The following is a 7,758-nucleotide window of genomic DNA, read 5'->3' as shown; positions in this document are numbered from 1 at the left end:
TACCAGTAGGAAACCAACCCACTGCCTTTGACCTTTGCATTTCTCAAGGTACAAAATTATTTGTGCTGACCATGATCTTCACGTCAAGAAATTTGCAAGCTCACTGAAACGAAAATTGTGCCTGTAATTCAACCACTGCATGGTTCATCATAAGGAGAAGTGAACAATATTCTTTTTCATATAGATAGAGAGGATGAGCATTGATTGGAAAAGCAAACCACAGAAGGAGAGTGGGCTTGATTAATTAGAATATTACGTGGGCTTGGAAGGAGAGTGGGCTTGGAAGTCAACATCTGTCATTATGTTAATGGTTGGTTGAAGGGCTACAGAAGAAGATTAGCACAATGTATCAATGAAAATCTGCTGCTGCATTTATCACATATAAAATCACGAGTAAAATAAATGGCAGGGAGCTTGCTGGTCAGGGGTGAGGTTTTATATTCAACATTATTATGCAACCTAAAAAGTAGATTATATTACTGATCACATTGATCTTGTCTCTCTAAATCACGTGATTTAGGTCAGTTCTGTGAACAAGGAGTCAAACACATAACAATATTGAATAATGTTATGAATACCACGTAATAATAATGCTAAAAAAACCTTCTTCTCATTCCCCATTAACACACACTTGTACTAACTAGCATCCTTTCAAATCAGTTTTCCATTTCAAAAAATATCGCAAAAAACAACACACAGTACATTTGCAACATAAAACCCTAAGAATCAATGAATGTAAAGAACAAATCCCTGGTAAACCAAATATATGTAATAAAAAATTATTTTCCATGAAATGTATTGTGATATACTGATATACTTTATAAGCGCATGATAATAATGCTAAATTTCCCTTATTCTCATCCCCATTATTATGTGGTATGTTATGAATACCACATAATAATAATAATGCTAAAAGGTCTTTCTTCTCATTCCCCATTACCACATACATTACCACATACTTTTCCTGCCTAGCATCCTTCCAAGTCAATTTTCACTTTCGAAATTGCTGAGTTGGTGCTCAGCTGAAGAGGTTGGAGTCTCATGTGGGTCAGTGCCTACAAAGTTGTTGAGTTGAAGCTCAGCTAGGAGACTGAAATCTTCTGTAGGTTGGTGCTTAGCAGAAGTTGTTAGTTAGTAATTATTGAGGATTGGTGTCCTCATCTTCTTGATAGCTTGGTGCTTACAACTTTTGTGTGTTGGTGCTTACAGAGGATTGGTGTCCTCATAAATAGATGTAATGAATTGAAGATTGTTTACAAACATTTCTTCTTCAAAATTTGACTCGTACTTTGATCTCTGTGTTCATATATTGTGAATGATAATGTGATATGAATTTAATTTCAAGATTAACTAGGTGAAAATTTGTTGAAAGTAACAAAATATTGATTCACCCCCCCCCTCCTCAGTGTTTCCAACATGACAACCATGCCAATGATACCAAGGGCGTAACAGGTACATCCCAAAAGTACCCAATAGGTTGGGTGTGCTCAGGGATGTAGCAGGGACATACCTGTCACCTGCAATACAGTGCACAAACATTTCTACAGTCCTCCCACCAACATTCCTACACTCCTCTGTAGCACGGGTTCTCGTCCCGGTGCTGGAGCAGGTACTTCCCAGATGCACCCATACAAACAAACCAGGTTCTTCCCATAAGAACTCAGTACTCAATACTTGTGGCACGAGTTCGTTTTCTTAAACGAGTTCGCCAAAAACTGAAAATGGGTGTGTGAACCCTGAAAATGGGTGTGTTACAGGTTCCTATGTAGCATCGGGCAAGAAAAGAAATTCCTATATTAGTTAAACATTTCAAATTTAAATTTCTTTGCCCTGAATTAGTTCCTGTATTTTATTTTCTTAATGATATAATCACTAATTAGTAATGCATGCCTCTAACAGAAATACAACATCCAATACCATTAAGTACAAGTCATCTAAAGAAGGATATATGCATTTAAAAGAACGTAGAAATACCATTAAGTACAAGTCATCTGAAACCTGAAGGATATATGCACTTAAATATGTTTTGCTATGTCAATACCCATATAATATAAATGTTTCATTGCACTCAACACAACATACTATCGGATATATTTCACAAAATATCACAAATATCCACATACCCTGTTTCAAAAAGTCACGCACCTATCCCAATACCCATGTTTCCTAGCAACATAACTACACTCTATAAACCAGTGTTGATAATATCACAAATAATATAATCACCTAACCCAAAACCCATGTTTCCTAGCAACATAACTACACTATAAACCAGTGTTGATAAAATCGGATATATTTTGAGGCAAACAATATTTCAGCAAGTATATCACAATATTTTCATATCTGAAAAGATAACAATATTTACATATTTTAAAATATCACAATATTTTAAAATCTCGGCTAAAATATAGCCAAAAAAGGTGTTTTCAAGACCCTGGCCGATATTTTACGAGAATGATATTATCAACACTGCTGGTATAAACCTTAAAAAGCCATGGGCCATCTCAAACAAAAGATCATTTTGAAGGGTGATTGTTGGTGTTAACAATAGTTTGGAACATGGAATCTGACAAACAAAATGATCATTTTGAGGGTGATTGTTGATATTAATAATAGTTTGGAACTTGGTATCTGAAAACTCATAACGCAGGATTTGGATTATTTTCTCCATGGATTGGACACAAGAATTTAGAGACACCCAAGTACCCCAGGGATACCAAAAAGGATTCCAAGATTATCCTTTTTGGAACACATTGCATGGTTGTTGTTCTAAAAATTACATTCTAATTACATATCACACACCATCTGCATTGCTTATTCTGTCAAAGATTGCTTTAATCCAATGTTACACGATGAACATCTCACAAGGTGAAGGCACCCCCTCACTCCCCACGCCTAGAAGATGAGAGAGAGCTTGACAAAATGTTTCACCACAACCCCGTTTTTGTAGAGCTCCATGTCTGAAACATCTCTTCGAGTTAGAAGACACATTTCACCAAAAGAGGGGGCTTATGTCCACCCATTTTGAAAAATGAGGCATGTTTCAAAAAAGGAGGGCTTGCCCCTAGAAATTGGCCGGATCTCTCCAATCACACTATATACACCTCTATATTTGGCAATCCACCACATTTTGTGCCCCCATTGTATCATCTGATCCATCGAAATTTGGAGATTCCTGCCAAATGCAGTAGGCCAATGTTTTACAACTCGGACTCGGACTCGACTCGGCGAGGATCGACTCCGACTCCGATCCGACTCGGTAATGACTCGGCCGGCTCGATTTCAATGACTCGGTCGTTGTAAAAAATACATTAAATATTTATTTTTTTTATAAAAAAACATAATTTAATATTGATGGGGATGGACAATTATTCTGGTGCTGGGCAAGCAGCAAGCAGGAAGGGGATGAGTCATTAGGAAATTATATATAATTGTATATATGGATTGTCGATGAAGTTAAGAGGAAGAGGACTGATACTTTTAGTCTTCATTAATATCTTGATAGTGTAATCAGGCCTTGGTCTCCAATAAATGGGTGTGAACTATAAAGATAAACTTCAGTTCTTTATCAGTGTCTCCCTGAACCTTGGAATTCTAATCCAAATTGCATCAATATCATTTGTGCAGAGTGCATGGAAGATGCATCAAGGCAGTATTTGAGTGCAGCATGTAATTGAAATGGTTCCTTCGATATTTACAAAATTTATTGAACGATAAAGATTTCCAATCTCTTGAGGTGACATATAGATAAAAGTTTCAAACAGACTTTTCCTAGTGCTCACTATTGAAATATGAGTCAAATAGGCAAGAAATACACTTCACTGTCATCATGCTGAGCCAAGCAGTGAACAGAGTCACAGCATTTGATAGTATCCACTCATTTCTTAAAGGGAGGCAATTAGAAACGAGTAATCAAATCACCTTAGGAATAATGAGGATCTGAATTTCAATATGTAATTGTAGTGGTCTTATTGCCCTCAATATAATATTGGTGGTAATACAAACATTTTATGTACAGACTTTAAGCTTCTTTCAAATCTGAGGTGTAATTTATCAAGATCTTATGTCTCACTCTCATAATCCTGAAATATTGTCTCAAAAGAACTTGTAGTTCTTTAACTTTACCAAAAATCACAAAAAAAATGAATAAAATTCATGTTTTTTTTTACGCTGCCCAGCTGTAGTTTCATTGACTCGGCCGAGTCAATACATGAACCGGCCGGGTTGACCGAGTCAACTATGACTCGGCCGAGTCATTGGATGACTCGGCCGAGTCATAGTTGACTCGGTCAACGAGGGGTTGCTAGGTCAAAGATTTTGGTAATGGCTTGTTCGAAACGGCCGTTTCGGAGTTGACTCGGCCGGGTTGTAAAACAATGCAGTAGGCACACATCCCCGTATACCTGCACATATGCCAAAAATTTGGGGAGTCTCGCCAAATGCACTAAGCATGTATCTCCATGTACCTACCTACACACATATACCAAACTTGGTGTAGCATTGGCTAGAACCATTTCCAAACACTGAAAACCATTTCAGTAGAAAATATAACAAATCTGACAACTTCTAGTACAAATCAATGTTTTTCCACATTTCCAATCCACATTGGGTATTGAATTTCCACCCTAGAGTGGCAAACCCAGTAACACAACTTGAAACACTATCCAATGTTCCAATCTAAAGGAGTGTCCTCCCGCTACTGACGTCACAATTGAGGCCAAGCAAGTCTTCGGTGATTTTGGTTGCATAGATAACAATACCACACTCTTGTAGAATATTAGCCGAATGTATTGATTCTTTAATGAGGATGATGTTGGTTCTCTAATGACGTACATGGCTTGTTATGCCATCCACTTGCTCCAATCTAATTAAGATCTACACCCTGTTACAGAATCTTAGCCAAATGTACGACACAAAAGGAGCCAAATGCAAGTACTAGTCACTTTTGCCGTAACAAATACCACTATAGTATAGCAGGTTAGCAAAATGTAAGTATGATCTCTTCGAGCGATTGAACCTTCATTGGTGGCTCAGTCCTCATTTACAGTTCATGGAAGTCAGAATTTTGTTCATTAATCCACTTCAATCATTACCAGGGGCTGTGTGGTGAGGTTGTCTAATTGGGTCATGGTTCAGTATCAAAGGCAATAGCATGTTAGGCCACCAACCAAGGCGGGTCGTGGGTTACAGGTGAAGGCAATAGCATGTAGGCCACCCTACAAAGTTCAATTTTCTAGCATTAATAAGCAATTGGATGGAAGTACTTTGTGATTTTGATGGTAAATTATCCGCTCTCACCCCACCTTAGTCAAAGAAAAGTGCTTGTGATTAATGATTCACTCAATCTTTGAAGGTTGTTTCACTTACAAGAACAGACCGTTTGCGCTGTCTAAGTATTCAGGCTAATGCTACTGCTAGAGTTAATGTGAAGCAATTTCACAATATAACAACTAGGGGGCATTAACATAAATTTGTTCTTGTATTAACAAACTAGAGCCTAAAACATGTCAAACTCCAGCAAAATGAAGCAAAATACAGACCTGCTATTGATGACGTCGATCTCATGTAGCGTAACGCAATGTACTACCTCCTTGCGCTTCTGCAGCTCTCCATCTGGACACTGAACGAACTTGGTCTGCGGCCCCATCGCATCATAATCCTTGGCCCTCGCACGAGACCGCCCCAACTTCGTAATCTTCCCAGAAGCTTTGTCGATCGCGATCACATCCCACTCTGGACCTTCTCCTTGCTCAAACCCTCGATCATTTTGCTCCCCAAATCATACACAGTCTCCATCTCTGTCGTCTTCAATGTCAATTTCCCAGTCTTTGCCGCAGCGCCCGAAGTGGCGGGCCGATCTATCTGTATCTCAACAACTTCGCCTTCGATGATTTCAGTCTCTTCCTTAATTCTAACCCCTATTGCCTTCCTGAAAGCCTGTGTCAAAGCCTCGGTCTTGCTCATGTCTAATGAAAAAATTTCACTGCCTGCCATCATTGCAAAGGGGGTTTCTTCGCCTAGGGATTTAGCCATACCCATGGCTATGGCGGTTTTACCTGTTCCCGGCTGCCCGGCCAACAAAACTGCGCGGCCTGCTATTTTTCCTTCCTTAATCATTTCCAGAATCACCCCTGCAGCTTTTCTAGCGGATGTCTGTCCTACCATACCCTGTGAAGCATTGCGGGCTTCTAATGCATCATCCAAGCCTAAGCCTCTGATGTGTGAGTGGGCGCCTATTCGCTCTATGCGCGTTAAATCCCTAGTCTCCGACATCCTTAGTTCCGTCATGGCTCTTTCTTAAAAAATCACCGTTCGAAACCTGCTAAGTTTCAAAAAGCTCGACAAAAAACGCAACTATGCAGAGATCGGTGTCGAAGGCTATAATGTAGACGAAAACCCTCAATAAAACTGCCAAGCTTTTTACGTAGCTGCTGGGGTTTGAAATGGACAGAACACCTCGATATTGTTTAAATTGGGAAGAGATTCGAGTGGAGTGGAACAGAGGAGAAAACTTCAAGGTATATAGTGAATCCTGGATATTGTTTTCCATGGGTTGTCGGCGAAGAGACTGATTTTCGGGTTTTAAGGGTTTTGCTGGTTCAAAATGGGCCGCAATGTAGGAGTGGAGTAGGGTTTTGGTGATTTTTCGGTTGTGTTCGTTAGGTTTCTCAACTGGTGCGGTGCTAACTTCTTTTTCTTCTTCCAGCGGAGAAAGAGAGGAGGGGTATGGGTTGTCCATTTGTCGAGTTAAATTTGAATTTTTAATTATTAAGAGGGATGAATTTTTTAATAAATAAATTTGTAAAGGTCTGTAGTATTAAAGTTAGTTTTCATTATTCAATTTTATGTATTAAGAAATTTGCATATTGAAAAAAAACAGATGGTGATAGTTAAACAGATGGTGGATTAAGATGCATTTATGTTGATTTTATTTTTTTAAGATATTGTTTTATAATTTTTATAATTTTTTAAAATTTTACTTATTTAATTTTTTTAATGTGTTTAATGTAATATTATAGTTTTACATTATAGTTATTTAATTTTTTTAATGTAACATTATGTTATAGTGTTTTTTTGGTTAGATTGTAAGGCATTTTGTGATGGTGTAATCATAATCTGTTTAAAAACAATTCTTAATAAATTTTATATGATATAGTTAATACAAAATTTTGAAAATGTATTTAATATAACATATGATGGAGTAAAAAGGAAATTTAGAGGAACAATTATATGAACACAAGTGGTAGAATCTCACCCAAGTTGGAGGCATCTTACTAGTAAGGTGGGAAAAGGTGGCATTCCTTAAGAAATTTGGAGGGTTGGACCTAACAAAAATCTTCCTCTTCAATAAAGCCTTAGCAACGCGAACTTGTGGAGATTAGCACAAAACACCTCTTTAGGGTCATGTCCTAAAAGTAAAATATTTACGTAATCAGAGTATTGAAGATTGGTTTGGAAAAGCCAAAAAAATCATCAAAGGGCGTTATGTCTTCAAGGCTTTGGTGTCAACTTTTCCCATGGTCGGAAATTAAACGATATAGTGAGTAGGGAACAACAAGAAAGTTAAGTTGGGTGAAGACCCTTAGCATGGTGTGAGTGGAGATTTCCACTTATATAGACCTCTTATAAACTCAATCCATAGGATGGGTCATCTCTTGCTTCTTGATGTCAAAGCACAGTCCCCACAAGTCAATGACAAGATTGGTTGGAAATCATTAGCCAATCTGGAATGGTAGAGCTCAATGCTCTAAAATTAAA

At 37.9% G+C, this 7,758-nt stretch overlaps 1 pseudogene; it reads right to left on the bottom strand.

The window, feature by feature from the left end:
- Positions 1-5,497: 5,497 nt before the first annotated feature.
- LOC149214305 (uncharacterized) lies at positions 5,498-6,611 on the bottom strand (annotated as a pseudogene).
- Positions 6,612-7,758: the final 1,147 nt, after the last annotated feature.

The sequence above is a fragment of the Pinus tabuliformis genome, chromosome 1_1, assembly GCF_031772625.1.
Source record: "Pinus tabuliformis cultivar Carrire ecotype Pingquan chromosome 1_1, CPIR1, whole genome shotgun sequence".
Classification (NCBI taxonomy): domain Eukaryota; kingdom Viridiplantae; phylum Streptophyta; class Pinopsida; order Pinales; family Pinaceae; genus Pinus; species Pinus tabuliformis.
This window is presented reverse-complemented; position numbering and strand designations above follow the sequence as displayed.